The following is a 16281-nucleotide window of genomic DNA, read 5'->3' as shown; positions in this document are numbered from 1 at the left end:
CCTGATTGGTATTCGCCACAACATGTACTCCTGATCCTACACAAATGAGTCTCTCCAGTGTAAATGAAAAGCCTGAGGGCCGGCTGGGTCCTGGGTGCCTGGCGTCCTCAGTGGTGACGGCTGGGCAGGGTCTGGGGACCTGGCCCTGAGGGCGCCACCAGCTGAGATCTGCCTCATGGGCCGGGCCTGGGCACTGGCGGGTGGACCCAGCCTGGGTGCTGGATGAATGCTCCCGGGCAGGGTAGCCGGCCCCCGCAGGGACCCCCTCCTCTTAGCCAGGACCTGGACCTCGGAGGGTGAAGGTTGAGCCTTGGGACCTTGCCCTTTCTCGTCAGAACAGACAATAACTTGTTTTGGTGGAGGTTTACAGGAACGTTGTGACCTGACCTCAAAAACAAAGGACTGACACCAAGAAGTTTGCAACAACTAACCACGCCCCTCCCTCAACTTTCCTATAAAAGGGCTTTGCTGAAAGCTTTTGTGGAGTTCTGGGTTTTTAAGGCATGAGTCACCCACCTCCTTGCATGGCCCTGCCATAAACCTTTGTCTGCTCCAAACTCCAACATTTTGGTGTTGTTTGCCCTCACTGTGCATCAGGCACACAGACTTGCGTTCAGTAACATAAATAGCTGAATGTGTACTTCATCATTTAGAGCACCCTTGAGCTTGTACCTGAGCTACAGCCATGGTTACATAGGTTACTGGTATTTCAATCAGCTCATCAACTCTGGTGACATGCACAGGGCACGCCATTTAGATTTATTGTTAATAGATAACACTCACTATAAATGTCTAGATGAATCTTGAAGTGAAAATCTCTTTATGCTTCATAGGTTAAAATTCGATTAGTCAGTTGAACTATATATGCATATTTAGTACTGTAAGAGTAAAATGCCCCAATAATAAACAATGATTGTGAAAGCTGCTAATTTTAGATGTTTTGTTTTGAGATGTGTTCAAACACAATTAAGCCCTTTAAAATAGCAAATAAATAGGGAACAAGACTCAGAGTTAAAAAGAATATTGAGAGAGAACGTTAGCTAGATAACTTTAGGAAAACATTACAGTCTTTGTGAGCTAATAAATGTTAATTTAAAATAATACAGGGCAGGGACTTCCCTGGTGGTCCAGTGGTTAAGAACCCACCTTCCAATGCACAGGACGCGGGTTCGAGCCCTGGTTGGGGAACTAAGATCCCATGTGCTGCGGGGCAACTAAGCCCGCACCCTGCAACTACTGAGCCTGAGAGCCACTGCAACTAGAGAAGCCCACGCACCGCAACGAAGAGCCCGTGAGCCCCAAGGAAGACCCAGCACAGCCAAAAATTTAAAAAAAAAAAAAAATACAGGGCAGAATAATAGAGATTTGATTAAATCATAATTCTAATATTTGCCAACTGGCTTGGTGTCTATCATTCATTATGTTAAACAAAATAACCTTTAACCATTATGTTTAATTTTGGTATTTAATTCCATTTAGGTTATGAGTCTCTCAAGAATAAATTCTATTTGGGAATTCACATCTTATGAAAATGGATTTCTAGAAAAGAATGTCAGTTTTTCTACTTCAACATTTCGTAGGCAGAAAAAATTACCAAATCATCTATAATTTCCATGATAAATCACCTTTAATCTAGACATAATAAAGAACATAAAAGGAATGGAGAAAAGAAAAAAGTCCAGGAAAATGTAATATCCAAAAAAATGTCTGGCTTCTCTACTGTTCTCAGTGAAGTGAGCATCTACTTAGCACCACAAAACTGCAGCTGACTACGCCAAGCAATTACTTTTCCTGTACTGTAACGTCAAGTTTAAAATTTAAATATGTAATATTAATTATTTGATTTAATTAATATTAATATAATTTTAATAGCAAAATTATAAGAATATTTACATTCTTTGGGATGAGATTTCAGATTAATTCCTGAACCCCAGATGTTTTGTTTTGAGATGGTGATATCTGGCTTTGGCCTCAGTTTTAACCAAATATTGATCTTAGCATTTGCCCCAGTGTGCATTCCAGGCAACATACAAGGCCATCGGCACACACTGCTCACCACCAGCCTATCCATTTGCCCATCTTCCTTCAGAGTGTTTTGTGGCTGTCTTCTTTTCCTAACAATTAAACCACCATTTATTTAACCCAACCCCTAATGATAGACTTTGAGGGTATTTTCAGTCTTTTGTTACAAAGTGTTACAAAGACTATCCTTGTATATGTACAACTATAATGGCAGAATGAATTCCTAAAAACAGAATTACTCCATGAGTATACACATTTAAAATTTGATAGATTATCCAACTTACTGCACCTCACTTAACACCTTCTGGTTTTATCTGTCTCTCTATTTTAGAGGTAGTTCTCCAGTTTTAGTGGTTGGGCTCAATCTGGGGAAAAGAGAACCAATCAAGGTGATTTCATTGTGCCTCCATCTCCAAGGCACTCTCTTCCTTCCTCCCCACCATGGTCCTGGTCCCCCAGGTACCTGGTCAGACCCCTATGAGGGCCCCACCACACCTGTTCTTTTTTTGCCATCAAACCTTGTCTGCTCAATGTCATAGGTTTCCTGGGTCCCTGTTCTCTTAACTGGATAAGCAGAGTCCAGCTTCGGTGTGATTGGTTGACACTGCATTATAATTAAGGCTTTCAAGGCCTAACCTCAAAGAAGTAAATGAGGCTGGGACTTTTAGGAACTCTACCTGGCGGGTGAGACAGAGATTTTGGGCAGAGGGATCCCCGAAACCCTCTGCGTCAAAGCTGCCTGGGACACCATGACCCTCCTTTCTTCTACCCCTTTCCTTATTTCAGGCGCTGGGAAAAGGTCTGATGCTCCTGGAATTTCTCCGTGGCTCCCACCTGACCCTCCACTGGGCAAGGAGCAGGGTCCCTCCTGCTGCTTAGGGCATCTTTTCCAATTTAGAAAGTTCCTTTGTTCTCTTAATCTTCATTTTAATGTCTGTATAGGACCATGGTCCCTGGGCCATGATTTTTACTTGATTTGTGGGAGGGGCTTGGGACAAGTAAGCATGGGGAAGCCAAGATTTCCATCTCAACCACAGAGAAAGACACTCAAATGAATGAGTCCTGTCAAGTCCATTACTCCTGAATCTCTGAAACAGCCCCACACCCACACCAGCCTTCCTCCCATCAGACGAGCAACGTTAGGCTGGTCTTTACAGGAGGATGGCCACTGATTGGTTGCACCTGCCATAGGGTGGCCTGGCATGAAGGACTGTGCCTAAAGCCCAGAGGGAAATCGGCTAAACCAATCAGATTGGCTTCTGTGGGATTTGGGCTGGAGAATGAAAAGATTGGCCGGTAGCAATAGAAGAAAGGAGCAGACAGAGATGGGCAGGCGGAGGTGGGGTGGGGCGAGGATGGCTGCCCCTCCTCTTGGCTCCAGATGGCTGAGGTAACTAGGATTCTCATAACTGGAGGAGCGCACTCCCTGGTGGACCTCGTGGGTGTGGCTCGGAACTTTCTCTCCTGGCCCGTTGCTCTCTTCCACCTCCTGCCTTCTCCCAAGTACCCTGCTGAGGAGATTCTCCACCCACAGGGTGTAAGACTGACTTGATCTATGGCCTTTACCTTTAAATTCCCTTTTAGAGAAAAGAGGAGTTTGAGACGTTCGTGTCTGACGCCTGGGCCCCATCCAGGAACAGTCTATGTGCCGAGGTAAACGCACTTCCTGAGCGTGGCATCTCCCTGCTCCCAGGAGCACGCCCAGGACTGCAGTCAGCACCCGGCATCCACCGCTAGTTCTTTTATGTGAGGTAGAGCGGTGACTATTGGTAGTAGTAGTATTACCTTTTTTTTTTTTTAAACTACATACTTTCTGAAAGATTTTTGAGAAATTTAGTTACACCCTTACGATTTTTACGTTGATATCTAGAATTTTTCATCATAGCTTGAAGAGCTGCAAAGGATGTAATTTCTGGCATATTGCAAATACTGACATTTAAAAATAAAACTGTTCTTTTAAATGTAACTAATAGCATCTAACAAACAGAGAATTTTTTAAAAATATAGGAAGAGCTCTACTTTCACAACTGGAAAATTTACGTTGTTCCTTTTTCCCTTCGAATGTGTATATTATATGTTCCCACAGAATTTCATCCTAATGTAATATATTTTTAAGCTTGAAAGTCTTTTATTGTTTGCACTATCATACTTCTCTGCAACTAAAATATATATGCGAATTGAAATGTTAATTTAAAAAAATTTTTATAAGTTAAAAAATTATTTGGGATCAAGATATCATGATTATTATTAACATCAAACATAGAGATACTTGAATTTTGACAATTATTAAATGTAAAGTTATATTTTAGAGAGCAGCAGTTTAGAATAAATGTGATTTATCCCTAGAATGAGAAAGATTAACAGCAGAGAGACAGAGAGAGTGAGAGTATTAGGACTTAACAAAGCATGCATCAATGATTAGTGTCAAGTGTGTTGTTTACAGAAGAATCCACAATATACTCCTGGTAGAGTGTGGACATTGAAATCTATGGTAGGAATTTAAAACAATAGAGAAGCTGGCAGTTATAACAAGGAGGCTTATACCCAAGTAAAAGATGAGTATGGTTTTATGGTATTTGGTAATCTTTTGACAAAATTTAATAAAAACAATAAAACTTTTCTAAGAAAGAATAGGAGAAAATCTTCATGAGCTTGGGGTAGGCAAGGATTTTATATGACACCCAAAGCACAATCTAGAGAAGAAAATATTGATAAATCATACTTCATCAAAATAAAAAACTTCTCTTTGAAAAACCCTGTTAAAAGAGTTAAAATATAATTCATTGGGCTGGAAATTCCCTGGTGGTCCAGTGGTTAGGATGCCATGCTTTCACTGCCAAAGGCCCGGGTTCGATCCCTGGTCGAGAAACTAAGACCCACAGCTGTGCGGCGCAGCCAAATGATAAAAAAGGTAGGTAATCCACTGGTGAGGAGAAAATACTGGCAAATCCAGATATATGAAGAACTATCAAGATGCAGTAATAAGAAAACAGAGAACTCAACATAAATGGGCAAAAGGTTTGAAGAGACCCTTCACCAGGGAAGATTTATGAATGCCAGATAAACATGTGGAAAGATGCCATTTGCCATTAGAAAAACATGAATTAAAACCACAATGAGGTACCATAACACACTATTGAAATGGCTAAAACTGAAAACGCTGATCATATCAAGTGTGATGAAGATGTGGAACAAGTGGAACTCTCCTACGCGCGGGTAGAATGTAAAATGGAACAACCACTTTGGAAAATAGTTTGGCAGCTTCTTAAATAAACATACATTTACTATATAATCCAGTCATTCCACTCATAAGTATTTGCCCAAGAGAAAAGAAAGTGTACGTCCACACAAGAACTAAGACACAAATGTTCACAGCACTTTTACTTGTAAGGGCCCAAAATGGGACACAGTCTAAATATCCATCACCAGGTGAATGGTAAACAAATTGTGGTGTATTCATACAATGGATATACTCAGCAATAAGAAGGAGCAAAATACTGATGCATGGAGCAACATGAATGAGTATCAAAATAATTATGCCAATTATGCCGAGTGAAAGGAGCCAAACAAAAAGAAAGAATATCTACTGTATTGTTCCATTTATATACAATTCTAGAAAACGAAAACTCATCTATAATGGCAGAAGGCAGATCAGTGATTGCCGAGGGATGGGGTATGGTGACGGGGAGGTGGAGGGAGGGATGCTAAAGGGGTGATAAGTTCACTTATCTCGATGTTGGTTGTGGTTTCATGGGTATGTACATGTGTCACAAAGCTTATATTGTATACTTTAAATACCTGAGGCTAACTGCATGTCAATTCTACCTCAATAAAGTTGTTTAAAAGTGTGAATAAATACCTAAGAAAATATAAAATATTAGCTTAGCTCTTACAATGTTTCCTTTACTGAAGGTGTACTATTCAGGTGTCTGAAGTACATAGGGAAATCCCTTCCTACCCTGATTTGAAATGCTCTCGATTTTGCCCACACGGAGGGCTGGGTGAAAAAAAACACTCTCAAAGCTCTTCCTCCAGCTGAGAGTGGGGAAGAGGCAGAGAGGATGAGCTTCCAAAGCAGCGTGCTTCACTACAATCTTGAACATTCTAAGACAGATACAGTTAGATAAGGCTGCAGTCGTGACACGCACAGGTCACATGGGAGAAAATAGGGTCCTGACACCTTTACCGTCTCTCACTGTTGTTCAGCCTGCTTTGCTTTCTTGGAACTCTCCCTCCGGAGTTTGGTGATCTCTGACAGAAGTTGGGGGATGGAAAAGGTGAGGTTACTAAACAACAATTGTCATCCTTCCTGCTCTCCCGTTCTATACTACATCTGAATTCTATGCATCTCAACATGAGTCAAAGCACCCCACTTGAATGCCACATTGTCTGTAACAGAAATATGTGTAAGAAAGCGACAGATGTGAAGCCCTACCCTAGGTTCATGATAACTTGTCACAGGAGGTGTTGCGGACACATATATTTTTTTCTTCCATTTTTATTGAGATATGACTGACGTACAGCACATATAAATTTAAGGTGTACAGCATAATGACTGAATTATATCACGAAATAATTATTACAATAAGTTTAGTGACCATCCATCATCTCCTATGGATACAACATTAAAGAAATAGAAAAATTTTTTTTCTTGCAATGAGAACTCAGGATTTACTCTCTTAACTTTCCTATATGACATGCAGCCGTATTAATTATACTGACCATGTTGTACATCACATCCCTAGTACTGATTTATCTTATAACTGGAAGTTTGTACCTTTTGACCACCTTCATCCAGTTCCTCCTCCTCCCTGCCCCCCACCTCTGGTAGCCACAAATCTGATCTCTTTTTCTATGAGTTTGTTTGCTTTTGAAGCATAATTGACCTTCAACACCATGTTGTTCCTGATGCACAACATAGTGATTCGATCTTTCTACACATAACAAAATGATCACCCTGATAAGTCTAGTTACCATCTGTCACCATACAAAGATATTATTACATAGTTATTGACTATATATTCTCCACACTGTACACTTCATACCTGTGACATTTATTTTGTAATTGGAAGCTTTGTACCTCTTAGTCTCCCTCACCTATTTCTCTCCTCTGCTCACCCCTCCCCTCTGGCAAACACCTTTTTGTTCTCTCTCTGACTCTGTTTCTGTGTGGTATAATACCCTCTAGGTCCATCCATGTTGTTGCAAATGGCAAGATTTCATTCTTTTTTCATGGCTGAATAATATTCCGTTACAATATATATATGTTGGGCACGTGTATTTTTAATTATCCTTCCTCCTCCCCCCCTTTTCTGGCAGTGGGAAGGTTTTTACACCCCAGGACCTCCATAGTAGTGTTGCTAATTGTGAGAGATATACCTTTTATTTGTAAAGTGAGAAAAGGACAAATATGAAAGGGGAAGTGGGACAGCAGAACCCAGCCCTGACCTCGAGTCAGAAGCAGCTGTCTCAGATGGTTTGAGGAAAGGCAGTACTTGGTTTCCTTAAATCTATCATGCTGTGAACCTCTTGTACTCACGTGCCCTGGTCTGAAGGCCCCTGACACAGAGGGATTGTCACTAACCTGGTCCCTTACACTCTTTCTTTAATTAATAGAAATTGGTAAGGGGCCAGATGAGAATTCCATGCAAGGCTTTATTGGGGCTGAAGCTGCAGCACGAGGCAGCAAAAACAAGTAACAGGTGTCCTTGCTCCCTGGGAGAGGAGCTGCTTGGGTCCTTAATGGGGGTAACAACAAGGGTGGGTCTGTGGGCTGGGCAGGAAGCATAGCTTAGGTGGCCCGCCCACCCTCTTGGTGGTGCTGTGTGCAGGGATCATGCACAGGGTACCCTGCTTTTGCTCTTGGCACCTCAGAAATGGTAGTTAGTTTGTGGCCTTTTTGTATCTTGTTCATAATTGCCCCAGCTGCTGCATGAGTGCAGTTATTTTTAGTCCCTTATAGTTTCTTTGTCTTCCATTGCTCCAGGAGATGTTTGTCCAGGTGCAAGCACTCCGGTAAAGTGTCCCAGGTCCCAGCCTATCCATGACGATCCTGGACTTTTGACTTCTAGACCCACCATTTACCAGCTCTGTGATATGTGAGGTGGGAGCAGTGACACTTACCTTGCAGGACTGTTGTGAAGAGTAAAATGATTCTAGAACAGGGCCTTGTACAAAGCCTGGCAGTGCAAATACACTGCCCTTGGGAAAGCTCCTTCACTTGTGTGTTTGTGTGTGTGTGTGTGTGTGTGTGTGCGTGCGTGTGAGACACAGCTTTATCCAGGACCTACTGCCTCCTGGTGGGGGCCCAGAGCTCTGAAGCCACAGCCTGGGCTCAAATACAACCCCTGGCTCACCACCTATTTGACCTTGGGCAGTTTGTTCTTCTTATGCAAAATGGAGCTAATAATAGAACCTACTCTGGGTTTGCTGTGAGGGCTGAAGCTTGGAAAGTGCTTACCACAGTATCAGGCACTTAGCAAGCACCCAAAATTGTTACCATTGTTAGATGAGCTAAGCGTGGGGGTTAGGTTTGTCTCTGTAATCTGAGTCACTGGGATGTCAAAGTAAGTACGTGTGGACTGAAAAAAATGCACAACCTAAAAGTTGAGAATTATGGTTTATTTGGCGAAATTTCTGGAGACTTAACCTGGAAGACGGCCTCTCAGATAGCTCTGAGGGACTGCTCCAAAGAAGTAAGAGAGGAGCCAGGATATATAGTTTTGCAACAAAAACCAGACAGTCGGGGCTTCCCTGGTGGCGCAGTGGTTGAGAGTCTGCCTGCCAATGCGGGGGACACGGGTTCGAGCCCTGGTCTGGGAGGATCCCACATGCTGTGGCGCAACTAGGCCTGTGAGCCACAACTACTGAGCCTGCGTGTCTGGAGCCTGTGCTCCGCAATGCGAGAGGCCGCAACAGTGAGAGGCCCGCGCACCGCGATGAAGAGTGGCCCCCGCTCGCCGCAACTGGAGAAAGCCCTCGCACAGAAATGAAGACCCAACACAGCCAAAAATAAATAAATAAATAAATTTATAAAAAAACCAGACAGTCGGAACATCAAAGATTACCATTAATTAAAGAAAACCAGACATCTCAAGTTAATGAATTTTGCGCTTTTCTATGTATGAGAAGATGCAAGAGTCTGGGCTCATTGAAATCATTCCTTTGATATGCACCTTAACTATCTAGGGCCAGTATTCCGTTTTCCTCCATCCTGAATTCCCTCAAGGTGCACAGTCTGGGGCAGCTGCAGTGGCTGCTTGATACCCACAACGTCCTTTGTTTACTGATATGGCAGACAAATATGGAAATATGGAAAATATGGGCTTGAGCTTCATAAAAATTGTTTTGTTGACAAAATTCCAAAATACACCCTAGCTTCCTTTGGGGAACAAATGATACCAGTCCAGTAAATTATGCATGAAACAGCTCTGAAAGACACCACTTGTGAAAGAAAACAAAGTCTCCCATATAGGGCCTTTCCATCTCCATTTATCTGAACTTGAGAATTTCCTTCCTTCCCTCCATCCCTTCTGTACGATCAGGACACCCAAGATGGCTGTTCTCTTGCTCTCCAAACGTCCCCTGCTCGACCAACGCCTACTTCACCTACACCCTACTCACATGACTGACCTTCCTACATACTTGCCCCCTGGGCCCAGCTAATGGCTGCTCTAATCTTTAGATCAGAACATCTCCACCTGATAGCTTATCAAAGGGGCAGTGAGGGGGCATGGTCCTCTGCTGGTTTCCCAGGTAACCAATGAGCCCACCTGACATCAATTCCCCTTCAACTAGTAATCTCCCACTGCCCCGGGAAAAAAGCCTGCCCCCAGGTCCTGCCTGCTGTCTGCCACACACCGTGGGGTGTTGCTCCAGGACCTTGCTTCAGACATGTAAGCTCCCCCATCCATTAAACCACTAACATCTCTGTTGCTGACTCTGGGCTCTTTCTTTGGTCTTGAAGCTGGGCAAGTACAGCTTGGGTTTGTAGGCCTGCGGGGTGCAGCCCATCTTCCTGCATTGCCTCCTTTCTGCCTCTTACTTGCTGGAATTCAGAATTGATCAGGCTTTTAAAGATCATCGGGTCCAGTGTTTGTTTTTTTTTTAATTAATTGATTTATTGGCTGCGTTGGGTCTTTGTTGCTGCACACAGGCTTTTCCTAGTTGAGGCGAGCGGGGGCTACTCTTTGTTGCGGTGCACGGGCTTCTCATGGCGGTGGCTTCTTTTGTTGTGGAGCACGGGCTCTAGGCGCGCGGGCTTCAGTAGTTGTGGCTCACAGGCTCAGTAGCTGTGGTGCATGGGCTTAGTTGCTCCACTGCATGTGGGATCTTCCCGGACCAGGGCTCAAACCCATGTCCCCTGCATTGGCAGGCGGATTCTTAACCACTGTGCCACCAGGGAAGCCAGGTCCAGTGTTTTAATGGAAGAAAAAACTAATAGGTTGTATCAGGGCCCATGCCAAGGTGTGTGGTTTATGAGAAGTGAAGAACAGGAAGGAGGAGCGGCCAGTATGATTCGCCCTCCTGTCACCTCTCCTTGTTATTTTTTCCACCTGAGCAGAATCTCTTAAATTATGAATAACTCATTTGCTGGTGGAACCTAATGGAACTTGTGACACAATGAGAAATAGACTTTTGGTCTCTGCCCCCACTTTCTGGCACACAGGTCCCAAAACCCTTGGAATCTCTGAAGGACATGTCTTTTGTATGGTAATGATGGCTAGGGGCTGGGGGGTCTTGGATAGCCTCTGGATGGGGGCTGGTTGCCAGGGGAACCAACCAGGTGATTAGAGGGTTGGCACTTCAGCCCCAACCTCCAACCTCCTGGGAGGGTAGAGGGACTGGAGGTTGAGTTAATCACTAAGGGCTAATTATATAATCGATTGTGCCTGTAGTGATGCCTCCATAAACAACTCTAACTGAAGGGCTTTGAGGAGCCAAGCTTCTGGGTTGGTGAACAAATGGAGGTACTGGGAGGATGGCGTGCCTGGAGAGGTCATGGAAGTTCTATGCCCCTTCCCCCATACACTGGCCCATTCATCTCTTCCATTGGCTGTTCCTGAGTTGTATCCTTTTATAACAAAGTGGTAATCTAGTATACAAACTGTTTTCCTGAGCTCTGTGAGCTGTTCTAGCAAATTATCAACCTCAAGGAGGGCGTCATGGGAACCCCTCATTTTCTTTTTTTATTGAACTGTAGTTGATTTACAATATTGTGTTAGTTTCAGGTGTACAGCAAAGTGATTCAGTTTTATTTATATATGTATTATATATAATATTTTATATCTATATATATAATCTTTTTCAGATTATTTTCCATTATAGGTTATTACAAGATATTGAATATAGTTCCTTGTGCTATACAGGAAATCCTTGTTGTTTAGCTATTTTATAGATAGTGGTGTGTATCTGTCAATCCCAAACTCCTAATTTATCCCTGCCCCCCCTTCCCCTTTGGTAACCAGTTTGTTTTTTACGTCTGTGAGTTTGTTTCTGTTTTGTAAATAAGTTCATTGTATTATTTTTTAGATTCCACATATAAGTGTTATCATATAATATTTATCTTTCTCTGATTACTTCACTTAGGATGATAATCTTTAGGTCCATCCACGTTGCTGCAAATGGCAATATTTCATTCTTTTTTATGGCTCAATAATATTCCATTATGTATGTGCATGTGTACACACACACACACACACACACACACACACACCTCGCATCTTAAACCAATCATTTGTTGATGGACATTAAGGTTGTTTCCATGTCTTGGTTATTGTAAATAGTGCTGCTATGAACATTGGGGGGTAAGGATTTTTTCAAATAAGAGTTTTAATCTTTTCCAGATATATGCCCAGGAGTGGGATTGCTGAATCTTATGGTAACTCTATTTTTAGTTTTTTTTAAGGAAACTCCATACTGTTTTCCATAGTGGCTGCACTGATTTCTACCAACAGTGTAGGAGGGTTCCCATATCTCTACATCTTTTCCAGCATTTATCATTTGTAGACTTTTTGATGATGGCCATTCTGACCGGTGTGAGTTGATACCTCATGGTAGTTTTGATTTGCGTTTCTCTAATAATTAGTGATATTGAGCATCTTTTCATGTGCCTGTTGGCCATCTGTATGTCTTCTTTGGAGAAATGTCTATTTAGGTCTTCTGCCCATTTTTTGATTAGGGAACCGTGACTTATAGCCTTTCACTGGTCAGAAGCAGAGGTGACAACTTGGACTTGCAATTGGAGTCTAAAGAGGAGGGAGGAGAGGGGTACTCCTGTGGGACTGAGCCCTTAACCTGTGGGGTCTACCCTGTTCCAAGCAGTTAGTATCAGCGGTGAGTTCAACTGTTGGTGTCTGCTGAGAATTGGAGAATTGCTTGGTGTGGAGAAACCCACATATTTGGGGTCAGAAGTGAGTACTGAGTGTAGAGAAGAAACAGGTTTTTCCATTGAGGCTGGATAAATAATTAAATTAATATGGGGATACTTGTTAGGTGCTAAAAGTCTTCATACCTGAGCCAAGTAATTCTCCTTCTAGGTATCTTTTCTAAGAACATAATCAGAGAGTAGAAGGAGGATAAATATACAACAGTGCATTCCGCAGAAACAGCCTTAATGTCCAACAATAAAATTAAATACTTCAAATTATAAAAGTTTCCCTTGTCATGGGAAAATGTCCGTGATATGTTAAGGATATAAAACAAAAATACAGTTTTGATCTGTTCTATACTAAAAACATTTATAGCAAGATGTAAAGAAAGCATTATAGTTTTCTGTATTTCAAAAATGAAGACTTTGGAAACTTCAAGAAGAGAACAGGACTATTTGATAACTAGTCCAGGAAGGTTAAGAAAAACTTTCCTCCAAAAGGTTAACGGATGTTCATGATTCCAAGTTTTTCCAAGAACAGGCTCCCCACTACTTAACCTGGGATGTGCTTGCTTTGAAACTACAAAAATAAGTGCTTTCATGTTTTTGTGATGACTCTGGACCTACCTTCAGAGCTTTTGCTTTTTGTTCTTTTGTTTTAAATGCCACAAAGGCAAATCCCTTTGGATCGCCAGTAGACTTATAATGTGGTGTGCTTATATAAACATTGCCACGTTTCCCAAATACTGTCTCAATCCAGCTGTGATCAACATTTTTGGGAATTAACTTCTATGATAAATTAGAAACAGTTATTAACCCTTACATATTTAATACTATTGCCTTACTCAGAAGGTCAATACATTTTTAACTTGAATATTAATTTTTTTTTAAATGAAGACTTTGGGAGGGATGTAAGAGGGAAGAAAAGGAAGAAGGCCAATAACACTTATCAGGTGACCAAAATGTGCCAGGTCTGTTAGGTTCATCACTTTATCCCATCATCACAAAATGTATAAGTATCCCCCTCCTTTATTTTAGCTCTATTTTTTAATGGATGAGAACACAGGATCTCCAGAAGTGCTGAAAGAATTCCCAAGTCTCAGGGCTTGTCGGTGGAGGAGCAGGATTTGGCCCAGCCTGTCCTGCTCCCAAACTCATGTTTTTCTTCCCACCACATCTCGCTTCCCAAATGCTCAAGGAGCTTTGGCTCCACTCCTACTGCCATTTGCAGTTTGATTAAAAACAAAATGCAGACCACGTCATCACAAGTGCTTTCAATACACATTTATTGCAAAACCACAGCACAGTAACTATAATGTCAACATAACCATATTTCCAAACTGAGCAGGAAATCACCATTCTCATGTGCACTCTCCCAAGAAGCGGGGGCTGACACGGAGGCTCCGTACTGTGAGTAATGACTAGAAGCCCCATTCTGAACTAGGAGTTCTAAACCATTAAACATTTAATTACCACTTTGGCAAAGCAATGCACATTACCATTTCTAAAATGTAACAGCACAGAGATTTTAAATGCATCTTTATTTTTCAGAATCTTCAGTATTCACAATGTGTAAAATGAAGCAGAGTTTTAAATAAAATGCTATGCCAAAACACATTTCCTTAAAAAGACCCGATGGAAAGGAAGGAAAACCGCATATGAATAATATTTATCAGTGCTTACAGTTGACATTAACTATAGTTTGAAAAGAATAAAAATACTCAAGACTTCAACATTTCCTTACAAAAGTATACTTGGCCATAAAATAAAAATCTATAAAACCCCAAATATTACAAAAGTAAAATGCAAAGAAAAATCTTTTTATTAAAATGTAATATAATATTTACATGGTAAGAATTATTTAAAAATGCACAGAACACTCAGAAGTTGTGATGAGCGTCGGAGGGGAATTTATCACACACACTCATGTTTTGACAGTTGCATAGACCCACCAGGTCACAGAGCTGGGCCAGCAGATATGCACATCCCCTGGCGTCAAGGCTCAGCGTGGGCAGATTCTAAGCCCCCTCCCTGCACCTGTCTATTTTTGCACCATGTCTCCTGCTGGGAGGAGAATGTCTGCCCAGGTACATGTGGTGTCACAGGAGGAGGAGCACCTGCTGTCAGTGAGCCTGTATGTCACCTGGATCTTAGTGTTGCTATTTAAAAGTCAGGTTCTGGAGCTGGGAGGAATCTCAAGAGATCATCTGGTCTATCCTTAGTCCTCTGGGACGGTCCTGGACCGTTCTCTTATTTACCGCCCCAGAGGCAGGGAATCCGCTGCAGCCTGCTGGAGCACTCTTTCACTCTGGCAGTCAGAACTTCTTGTGCTCAACTGCAGCACTTTCAGCTAAAAACCATCCCCAGAGTGGACCGGATCCCAACAGGCAGGGACTCTGTTCTTCCGCAGACTGAAAAGGAGTCAGGGGCTTCAGTGTAGCCTGGGACTGGGAGGAGGGGAGAGGGAGGGCATGAATTTCAGTGAGACTCACCGCCAAGGGGAGGCCCAAGGCTGAGGGAAGGGCCACCTCCAGGAAACCCAGGGAATGGGGTTGCGAGAGGCTGTATGGCACACTAGGACCCCAGCGTGGATCACGGCGGCCATGGGACTATTGCGGGCTCCCGCGTCAGCAGCTGTCTCTGCTCTGCTTCTGCAGCCATCCTGCCTCTACTTCCTTCCACCTGATCCCCCGGCCTCTGCTTGCTTTCCTGCTCTGTCATGTGGTGCAGAGCCATGAAAGCCAGAGAACTATAAATGGAGTAAAATCAGACCAACACACTGTGGCTTGAGAACAGAGGGAGAACAAGAAAGCTCTTGGGCTTTCAGATAGTGATTTTGGTTGCAAGGACTTTCCGGTTTGCTTCTAGGAGTGTGACTGAGAGGGTGAAGGCAGATGGAAAAGTCTGAATGGAGTAAGACATGGTGACTTTACTTGGCTCTAAAATCCACTTGGACTACCCAAGATTTCTTTGCATCCAAGAATTGGTATGAAAAGAAATGACTCGGGCAGAGTGTATGAAATGCAATAGGGTACTGAAGGCATAAGAGGCGGCGGATGTCTAGATTCCCACTGCTTTCGTGGAGCAGAACGGGAACCTCCGCTCCGCCAGACAGGGCTTCCGCGAGGGCAGTTCCCAGATGGCTGGCTCCCCTTCTAGTGTCCCCACCTGCCCTGGGGTGTGAGGTCCCCGTCTCCAAGCAGAGACGGTCCCCATCTCCAAGCTCCACGACAGTTCCTCTGCCCTGATTTGCTGTCTCCCCATTTTTGGACCACCTCTCTCCTGCCTCCATTCTTTAAAAGCAAGAACTTCTAAGTGCAGAGCGGGGTGGCTCTGGAACAGGTGACAGGGTAGGTTGTAGAATCTCCATCCCTCGAGAGCTGAAAAAGCAGTTGGCCAGACACAGCGCAGGCAGGATGTGTTTGGAGGCGGGAGGCTGGGCCAGATGACTCTGAGAACAAGCCAGTTTTGGGGTTCTGTTTTCCAGAATCTGCTTCCACCACAACTCCCTGCCTCCAAACCTCCTTCTCCACTTTCACTCAGCAGACATATCAACAAACGCCTGTAGCCTGGCTTCTATCTCGCTAACTCCTTCAGTGGGGTCTCCATGCTTACATGGCCCCAGCTCCCTCTTGCTAGAAGGCTTTTCCCTCTGCCTAATCCCATGTCTGAACACTAGCAGATCTGAACTCTTTGGAAGCTTGTTAGCTTTCCCTAAAACTTTTCCACTTCTTTTCAAGCCATCAAAACAGATTTCTCTGCCTGACACTTCAAAAGCTGTCCAGACACATTTTTTACTCTATGAAGGTTACACGTAACTATAAAAACTGATTAGGGACAAGCATGGATTTCTAATGGCCCAAGAAAGCAGGATTTAGAGCGTATTTTTC

The sequence above is a fragment of the Eubalaena glacialis genome, chromosome 6, assembly GCF_028564815.1.
Source record: "Eubalaena glacialis isolate mEubGla1 chromosome 6, mEubGla1.1.hap2.+ XY, whole genome shotgun sequence".
Classification (NCBI taxonomy): domain Eukaryota; kingdom Metazoa; phylum Chordata; class Mammalia; order Artiodactyla; family Balaenidae; genus Eubalaena; species Eubalaena glacialis.
Note: the sequence above shows the minus strand (reverse complement) of the source record.